Raw genomic sequence first — 10,368 nt, 5'->3', positions numbered from 1 at the left:
GAGGATTTTCACCAGAGACAGAGTGGGGAGCCGAACAGGCAGATTGATGAAGAACATTGCTGAGGGGAGCAGTGGGCAAGACAGAAGGTCTGCTGTGCCATGTGGATCACCCCCTGACAGGGGATGGAACTCATAATGCAGTGGCTGCGGCTAACTTTCTAGTGCTGTGCTTTTAACCTGTTGCACATGGAGGGCCCTTTCCCCCCACACCCCAGTATTACCATTTACTGGTAATAAATGCTTATTTTACTTACATTCCATGGGCTAAGAAAATTCCACTGCGAATAACAAAATAAAACAGTACTTTTTCTCCGGTTGTCAGTACTGTGTTCTGAGTTGAAATGCAGGGCTTAAGACTCCACACTCTCAAGCTAGTGCCAGCCACTGCAGCACCACGAGTTCCAGCCCCCCCCAGGGAGCCAACCTTGCCGCAGCTGATCTCCCTTGTCTCCCCCAGTGCTCCCCTCAGAAGAGTACTTCAGTCGATCTGCCTGTTCTGTTCCCCATTGTCTCAGTGAATCCTCACACACCTCCCAACCCGCCCCTCTGGCTTACACCCCAGTTCTTCTATGCATAAATGAACAAATCTTTTTTTTTTTAGATCTTAACTGCAGAAGTATCTATACCTATGCAGAATACCTATACCTATGCAGAACACAGCCTATCTTACCATCTTGAAAGTCCGATCAAATGTATAAATATGTATATTGTAAACGGGCACAGTACAAGACGACACTGCTCCAATACAAGTATCAGCACTGTGCTGCGGAACCACATTTTAGCATCGTCTTGCCGTACTTTCAGTATCTCTGCCCAAGAGTGGCCAGCCTTGGTGGAATCCATAATGTAGCAAGGTCCTCCTTGGAGCGGTTTTATTACAGGGCACGGTGAGGGGAACCCCAAAATCCCAAAGTTGCCCGCTCTAAGCGGGTTTTGCCATCTGCTGTATGAAGACTAAACATACAGAGGTGTGTAAAACCTTTAATGGAAAGGAACCTTAATACAATTCGTGTATAACGAAGAGAAGGAAAGAATACGGTTTCCAAATCAAGCACTCGATGTTACTCATCCTTTTGTGGATAAATGCCCAAACAGAGTTGGCTCAAAGCTGGGTCACTGAAGCCCAAAAGCCTACACAAGTCTAAGGCACCCCCTGGTGGGGACCCATATGAAAAGGGCCAGCACCTATAGAACAGAAGGAGCAAATCAAGTCCGAGATAAACGCTTCCAGCTGCCATTGTCACCCTCCCCGCGGGTCTCTGGCCCACAGCTCTTTCAACCAGCCCAGGACCAAGAAGCAAGTGCAGCTTCTTTACAAGTCTCTAGGCTCCGTGCGTCTCCTCCAGGTCTCCTAGCTCCCCATCGCTCCTTCCTCCCCAGTCTCCTCTCCAGCTCCTCCTCTTCCAAGCTCAGCTCCTCCCTTCCCTGGGTAGGTCCGGGACCCATCCCTTTTCCTGGGGACCGCCCTGTTCCAGTTTCTTCCTGTCACTACACTTCTGGTTCCTACACTTTCTGTAGTCTCATCTGTGCGCCTCCTTGTAGAATCTGCTTATGGAGACAACCTGGCTGTCTCACCAGACTCTGCCCTTCCGTAGCTGACCCCTCTGACTGACCGACCAACGTCCTCAGTCCTACCACTCCCCTTGTGCTTTCCGATTACACCAGCCGCAGAAAAGAGACTTTCCAGGCCAACTAAACAATTCCATTTTGTGTTGAAACTCCATTGTACTGAACTTTTCAATTAAAAAAAAAAAACAATTTACTGTGGTTGTGTAACAGGGTAATTCCCAGGGAAAGGGGAGGTTCCAGGTTCCTTGCCACTCCAGGAAGGGTGGAACTGAGCAGAGAGGAAAAGCTAGATAAGACGGGGGAAGCAACAGGAGACGCAGAGACAGCTAAAGAAGACGCAGAGACAGCTAAAGAATGAAGACCTCCCCCAGGGGAGCAGTGGGGTTGTAGCACAGCACTATGGAGCAATTGCAGGAGTTAGAGCTCTGGCCAGGGGGGTGACCCACAGGGCTGGCAGACGTCTCCTGACCCAACTTGCTGCTCCCCTCAGCAGTGCATTTCAGTCAGTCTGCCTGTTCTGCTCCACGCTCTGTCTCTGGTGAATCCTCTCACGCTCCGCATCTCTGGCCTGTACCCCAGTTCTGTATGAATAAATAAATAAATCTTAAAAAAAAAAAAGAACAAAGACCAGAGAAGACACATGGACACATGGAGCAGAGATGTGAAAAAGGTGCATTTGCTTCTGACCTTAGACTTGGTACTTGGGGAACATGGAGACATTTGAAACAGACTTAGATTAGTGACCCATGGGGCAGCGGCTATGGCAGCCTTTATCTTGATTTTGATTTTGCTCTTTTCCGTCCAGACTCGCCTCACCCTTTCTGCTCCTTTTCTGGGGTTCCCACCGGGAGGCTTAGACTTGTGGCACACTCTTGGGCTTCAGTAGTCCTGCTTTGGGCCAACCCTGTTTGGCTGGGCATTTACCTGCAAGGAGGTGGGTAACTTGGGCGCTTGATTTGGAAACTATTGTCCCGCAGCATGGTGCGCGGTGTCCCGCAGTCGCCATTAGCCACGGCACTGCGCAGGGCTCTCGGTGACTCATTGTGTGGACCCAGCTTGGCCATCATCACAGTACTCTGGGATGCAGCTACAGGTGCACCCAACTACCAATCAACAAAACAGCAGCCACCTCAGCAGAGGTAGTGGCTATGAGGGAGGAAAGATAGAGGAGATGCACAAGGTCAGGAAGGTATCTCACGTGAGGAGGTGGGGGTAGAAGGGTTTAACATACCACTAATCCCGCTATAGACTTAGAAGAGAGACCTATGGGTAGTGTCAGAAGCACAAATCTGAAGGTGAAGATATGGAGATTAAGGAACCATCCACCTACAAAGATGAGCCCTTCTCTATGGAAAGAAGATAAAAACCTAATCGACCCCACAAAGGGGCAGCAGCCCTGCCCACCTGTGACTACGCGGGTGCTGCTTCTTGCCAGTTCTCTCCCTCCGCAGGGCAGCAGCCTCCTGCCTGCCACTGACCTATACCATGCCGGGCTTCTCCTCACTGACCCTCCTCTGCTTTCTCCTCGAAGCTGCCTGCCTATGACCATGCAGACCTCTCAGCTAAATTGTCTCTTTCGGGACAGGTCTTTCTGCCCATTTGTGTCTATGCAAGTCTTTTACTCTTCTGTCCTTTTCCTAATAAATCTGCTGGTGCAACGGGTTAAAGCACAATACTCTGAAGCTCTCTGAAGCCACTGCAGCATGAATTTGATTCCTTGCCAGGGAGGTGACCCACATGGCACAACAGACCCCTCTTAGACTGCCTGCTGCTCCCCTCAGCAGTGTATTTCACTGCCTGTGCTGCTTCCCACACTGTTTCTGGTGAATCCTCTCACCCTCCCCCATCTCTAGCCCATAGCCCAGATCTTATATGCATAAATAAATAAATCTTTAAAAAAATATAGCTATTGTCTCTGTGTCATGGAGGAACTGGGCTGGAGGAACTCACCACATGCCACTGAAAGGGGAGCTCTGGTGAAGCCTTTCCCAGCGTGCACCCAAGGGCCCTGCACTCCAAACCCATCAACTTGAAAACTACAGCATCTAGAGACCCCAGAGATTATGAGTCCAGCAGTCCAAAGACCTAGTAATAGCTAATCGTAACAAAAAATAATAGCAATTAGTATATTAATCTGAAGGAAAACCACCCTACCCATCGCACCGAATCCTCTAAACTTGTTTCCTGAACTCATTTTGAGCAGAATCAATAGGACCCACACAGGCACGAAAGTGATCGCAACAATGTTTGCATTCTAAAAAAATTTTTTTATAGTCCCCTAGAAACAGAGACACAGTAGGTCATGTAGGGTCACTTGGAAAGTGCTCTGAGCATTGGAGACTTTGAGAGGTTTCTTAAGTAAGGAAAGGTGAAAGGAAGCAGACTGAACAGGTACAGCGACTGCAGAGACTTAAGTTTCTGTGCCGTTGGGAACAGATGATGGAAAAAGCTTATTTTACTATCCTGGAACTTGATATAAAAAAAGTAATAGCTGTGGGACACGCAGCTGCAAGGATTGATAAGGCCACAGTCAACCTATAGCTGATCCATGGACCAGAAACCCCCCAAAGACCGCCAAAATGGCTTTAAAAAGCCAGGCTTCAGCACACAGATGAGCGCACCTACAGACTGCCTGTCCGTACGCCCGCGTGCCAGCGGGTTGGAGACCGGCTGCTCTCTAACGGCATCCTTGCCCTCTCCCAGAGGATCCACTCAGACCACTGGAGATCCTTGAGACAACCGGGACCTGCTTTGAGATCAACTGCAAGGAAACCCTGCACCAGAATACCCTTCTTCCGTTGAGCGCTGCTCCCATCCCAGTTGAGAGTGAAGCTCCTGGTTGTTAGCACAGATCCAGTCAGATCTGCTGGCCTCTGTGGCTAAGAGAGTTGTCATATTAGATTGAGGTCCTTTGGGGGACTTAGAGTTGGCTTTCCCCAGTGTGTTGAGTTAATGTTCAGCATAATAAAATCCTGTATTGGAACCAATACCACCTCAGTATCACCTGTACTCTCGTGACATGTGAATTCTGACCTCTAGGGATGGTTTCTATTTTCTGGAATCTACCCCAGGGATAGAGTCCTGGAACTAGAAGTCTTGATAAAAGGAGCCTGGTAGGGGGTATGGATTTCAGATTGGTGCACTTGCATATCAAAGTTTAATTTGCAAGCAAATGTTCGTTATCTTTGTCATAAGTAATTCCTGGGAGAGCGATTAAGGGTTAGAATATATAGAATATATATAGTCAGTCCAGCGAACCCCACCTCCCAGTTACTCACGCATTTCATATGGAACATGTTATCTACCAGCCATAGATATGCAAGATGACCACATCCTAAAGATCTGTTGTGCAAATTGTGCCTGTAGGTAACAAAAACATACTGTCTACTGAATCTGTTAAGAGGGTCGGGATCATCATTTTAGGTGTTTTTTCCATAATACAATACAATAATATAGCAATTCTTTAAGAGACAAACAGAAGGGAAACTGAACACTAACATAAGCTTTTAGTAAAATTAGCAAAACTTGGAAGCCAGCTCTGAACTAAGAATGCCCTGTCATGCCAGTCACAAAAACAAGTCAGGGATTTCTTATATTTTGGCCAAACAATCTTGATCCTTGTTTAAAAAGGCTTGATGTCTCAAGTGCACCTTGAGCAAAATTAGATAAAGTCTGGGACATTCTGTTGATAGGTTTGTGTGATTTGATTTTGTCTGGCGATGGCGGTGACCGGGGGCACAAAAACCATAACTCGCAAGGATGTAGGCAATCTAACAAATAAAGTAATGAGAACAGGAACACACTTATGTCTTAGTCAAGTTGCAGACAAAAGGAATAGTGCCTGGGGTAGATAGTAATCAGTGGAAGGGACAGTGACACCTGTCATCGGGATTGAGCGAGAGTACTTTTTTTTTTTAAAGATTTATTTATTTAAGCATATAAGAACTGGGGTACAGGCCAGAGGTGCAGTGGGTGAGGACTCACCAGAGACAGAGTGGGGAACAGAATGGGTGGATTGACCATGATACATTGCTGAGGGTAGCAACGGGAGAAACAGGAGAGGTCTGCCATGCCATGTGGGTCTGCTCGCTGGCTGGGATTAAGCTCGCGCTGCAGGGGCTGTGGAGAGCTTCATAGTGCTGTGCTTTAACTGTTGTGCCACCAGGGAGGGCCCTGGTTATTGACTTCAAATATGTGGGTAGTAGGTTTTAACAGGCAGAGGATGAGTAAAGATAATTGTATGAATTTGTGGATGATTTTAAAATCTTGGTGAGGTGAAGACGTGAGGGGGAAGAACTAGTGGTGATTAGGGGCCAACAATGATCAGCAGAGATTAGTAGGGCAGTAAATAGAAGCCACAAATGCTCTACATGGAAAATTCAACCAATCAAATTGGCGATGAGAGAATATGCTTGGAGCTATGTATCTCCAAGACCCTTCTTCCTTCCTTCCTTCTTGATTTTGTTGTTGTCCATATATACATATGTAACATCATTCTTCATCTTGGTTGTAATCCCTGTGGACTTCCCCACACCAATTCACCTGTGTGCCATCACCACAGTCCCATCTACTCTTCCCGCCTCAGTTTTGATTCTATTCTCCCCTAACCCACCCCCGTAGAATGTCTCAGGCTTGTAGTTATTTCTTGATTTTCGTTTTTACTTTATTGCAGATTTTTTTTTTTTTTTACCTGATCCCTTACACTTCTGCAACGAGAAACCATCTTATTTCTTTATTTTCGTTTTTACTTTATTGCAGATTTTTTTTTTTTTTTACCTGATCCCTTACACTTCTGCAACGAGAAACCATCTGGTATTTTTCTTTTCCTTTCTTGCTTGTTTCACTAAGCATGATCGCTTCCAGCTCCATCCATGTTGCCACAGATGGCACGAGTTTATCTTTTCTGATTGCTGAGTAATATTGCATGTGTGTATATGTACCACATCTTCTTGATCCAGTCATTTTGTTTTTACTTTCTTACATCATTGTTCTCCACTTGGTGTAGTCCCTTTAGTTCTCACTCTTTTCTAAAAGATTCATTTCAGTATACAGAACTGGGGTATAGGACACAGGTGCGGAGTGTGAGAGGATTCACCAGAAACAGAGTGGGGAGCAGAGGGCTGGTCAGGAGAAGTCTGTCACATCATGTGTCACACCTTCCTGGCCAGGATCAAACTCACGCACAGTGACTGCAGACAGCTTCATGGGTGCTGTGCTTTAACCTGTTGCATCACTAGGGAGGACTCCCCGTTGTTCTCTACCATATCACCCCCAAACCATCACCACAGCCCCTTGAGCTCTTCCCTCCCCTCTTGGCTCCTCTGGATCTCCCTCTCTTGCTGCTTACCTCAAATCTACTGGCCACCTTGCAATTTTTGTCTTCTTTTGTGACCTCTTTTTTCCGATTTTCCTATGTTCCATCTATAAGTGAACTAGGCACCTGTTGCAGGCCAATCGAGGAGAGGTGTGGTGTCAGCAGTGGGGACAGTGAGAAGCAGTGCAGCTGGGCAGAGTCCAAGGGTTAATTCTGAATACAGTTCAAGCAGGAAATGCGATCCTCTTTCAGCTGTGAACTCTCAGGCAGGGGTAATGCCTCTGGTACCTGCAGAAAGGTCCTTCCCAACGAGTGAACATTTTTTATGAACGTTCAGTAAGACTGTATATCTTGGCTCTTCTATTGTGATGCTGGGAAGCCCCACATGGGGCTTTTGTTACACTGCTCACTTAAAGAAAAGCGCAACAGTCATTTATCTTTTGACTAGAAAAATTCAACCCTCTTTAATATCACGCTTAAATCTGAACATGGGACGCACAAACAGGAGTTGTAGAGGACTGAACTCGCACAGCCACTTCTCCGACTACCCAAACTTGAGCGTGAGATGGAGGAAAAAGCCCAAAGACTTGAGTTTCGTTGTAACTCAATGCCTATGCATAACCTTTCTACGAATATTTCCATTAGTATGTGTAGTCTTCCTATAAAATTAAAAAAAAAAAATAAAGCGCCTCATTACAAGTCCAAGGTCCTGGTTTTGGCCCCAAGATCCCCTTGGTATGAGCGGAGCGGAGCGGAGCGTGCAGGGCACAACTAACACATATCTTGCGGCTCTGTCTTTGTGCCCGCACACACGGAGAACACGGATCGCTGGTGTTCTGCCAGGCTACAGGTCCAACTTGAACTGTTACCCACCCACGTTTAGGGGGGTAACTCCTCAGTTTCTAGAGAAAAAAAAAAAGTTCTGACTTTCGCTGTGTGGTTACTGAGAAGTTACGGATTTTGACATTATATATTAAATTCATATATGATGGATGAACATTTAACTCATTCGCACAACATTTCCCTGAACTCTCCGCGATACATTGATTTATATACTGCCTTTACCCATGCAACTTTCAGTTATACACTTCAACTTATTCTTTCATGAACTTGTTTCTTCCTTCCTGTTCCAATAACCAGTAAGATGAAGATCATTCCCTCTTTCGTATCAAGTTTTTGCCTGAGTGAAATCATACGGCATACCGTGTTTGTCTTTCTCCACCCGATTCATTGCATTAACCAGTGTGCCTTTTAGGCTCATCCATATTGTTCCTCATCCATGCTGGCAATTTCTTGATCTAGCCTGAAGAGGACAACCGATGAGTTTTATGTAATGCGCCAGACTTATTTTGTTTTCAACTTATAATTTTTAAAACTAAAATGTACAGTTGTTGTAATTGACTAAACATGTTACCAGGAATAAGAAGTCATTTTTCACTTTTTGCAGGGGGGAGTGGGTGGGAGACTAGGCTTATTATTTAACGGTTCAGATACACATTTCCAAAATATACTCTGTGAGTAACAGGGTGTTCGGATCGGAAGTCTCATAGCTTTTAGTCTGTCCCACATCTTATTTTCCAAGTGCCAGAGGAAACTTTGGGGTTCCAGGAGAATCTTCATTCTTTTTTGATTCTTTTCTGTTTTAGGGTTATGGGTTTTATTAAACAATACACTTAACTCAGCTGAAATAAAGACCAGGTGAACAGTTACATTCAAGTTTCTTTGTGTGGCGGTAACGACAACTCCTTTTATACAGCGATGTGGCCAGGAATAGTGAGACCAGTTATTTAAGACGCATCATGATTTCAGAGATAAAATAAAATATGAAAAAATGTGTCTAGCATTGGTGAAATACATTATGTCAAGGTGGTTGGGTTAATATATAACGGGTTTTCTCTCACCAGTTCCAAGGGTAGGATTTGAAAAATCTTTCTGTAAGGAAAATTAGAGCTTTGGGCGTGTTAAAAATATTAAAGGAGGTTATAAACTAAACAGGTGCAACAGCCCAGACTCACAGTAGAAAAAAAGATGTAGTTGCAAAGGCAACGGCTGAGAAATACACAAAGGCAAGGGCTGAAAAATACACAAAGTGCAAAAGCAGTGGACAATTTTTTTTTTAAAGGCAGATAAAGTCACAAGCTTGGCTAAAGAGGGTAACCATAATTATACAGCTGTAGCCAGCGAGCAAAGGACTATTTTTACATAAAGCAAAACTCCAATCAGAGATCCTCTCCATTTGAGGAAAGCTTATTTTCCTTATCACAGATTATATAGACATACTCACTGGTGTGAGTGATTTAGGTTTGTGTTCCCCATCACACACTAAACCCTTTACACACCACACGATTCCTAGCGGGTAGGACAGGATATAATCGAATGACTGAGTGGCTTTTGGTTAATATTCATGATCCTCTGATATGCAGTGTATGTCACTGAACGCCTACCTTCCCTAAGCCTGTTTTCCATTTGTCAAAGCAGATTAATAATCAGATGCAAAAATTTCTCTCTTCTCCCCTCTCCTTTCCCACTCCACTTCCTCTCTCCATATACCTTAAACACAGTGTTTAGCAAGAATTAAGGGTTTATTAAGCAGCAGCTTTCGTTAAGATGCAGCTCAACGTGGCAAAAACTGCGAAACCGACCAGTTCTTAGCCGCGTTTTCCTTTTCACAATTCCTGTGTTGCTCTGAATGTCCATTTGGGCCCTCAAATGCTCAAACCTCGGTCTCTGTCTCGTGTCCTAACTGCGCCACGAAGAACATGGCCATTTCGGTTGAAACAGGTTTGATTTCACAAGTTGCAGAGTGGGGCCCTGACCCAGGAGGAAGTGCAGGCTTCAGAAGATCACGAGGAAGGGAGGGTCCGGGCGGGAGGAAGGGGGCTCAGCCGCCGGGGGGTGGAGGTGGGCAGTGGGCGGTCCGCTGCTCCTGCGTCAGTAGGGGCCCTGTTTTCGCACCTTCCCTGACGTCAAACCTCAATCAGGGTTGCGAGGCTACGTTCCCCTTGGTTGGCAGTGGGCTAAGTCGTGACTCGGGGGCTCGGGTCCGCTGGTGACTGCCTCGCCCGGCTGCTCCACTCTCGCCAGCCGGAGAGGCGGGTGCCTACAGTTTCGGGCTTCGCGGGCAGCTGCGCTCTGGACGGCGCAGGGGTGCGGGCACCGCCATGGAACCAGAATAGGGAGGCGGTGCAGTCACCCTCCACCGAGGCCCGGACGACATCCCGGAGGCCTCCGCGGAGGTGAGAGCCCGGCTAGTGGGGCCGGGCCGCGGGCCAGGCGGGGCGGGGCGGCGCGGGGAGACGCCAGCGCCCCCTCCAGGCGCTCCTGGTTGCGGCTGTTGAGGTCCTCCGCCTCCCGCGTGCTGCCCACCGCCCGGTTCAGGGCCTCCCGCAGGTCCATGAGGCCGGCCTCGTGCCGGACCAGCTGCTCTCGGACGCGGGCGGCCAGCGCCTGGGTCCCCGCCTGGCGACCGCTCAGCTGCTCCTGCA

This window comes from Condylura cristata, unplaced genomic scaffold (assembly GCF_000260355.1).
Source record: "Condylura cristata isolate star-nosed mole 26May11 unplaced genomic scaffold, ConCri1.0 scaffold00002, whole genome shotgun sequence".
Classification (NCBI taxonomy): Eukaryota; Metazoa; Chordata; class Mammalia; order Eulipotyphla; family Talpidae; genus Condylura; species Condylura cristata.
Note: the sequence above shows the minus strand (reverse complement) of the source record.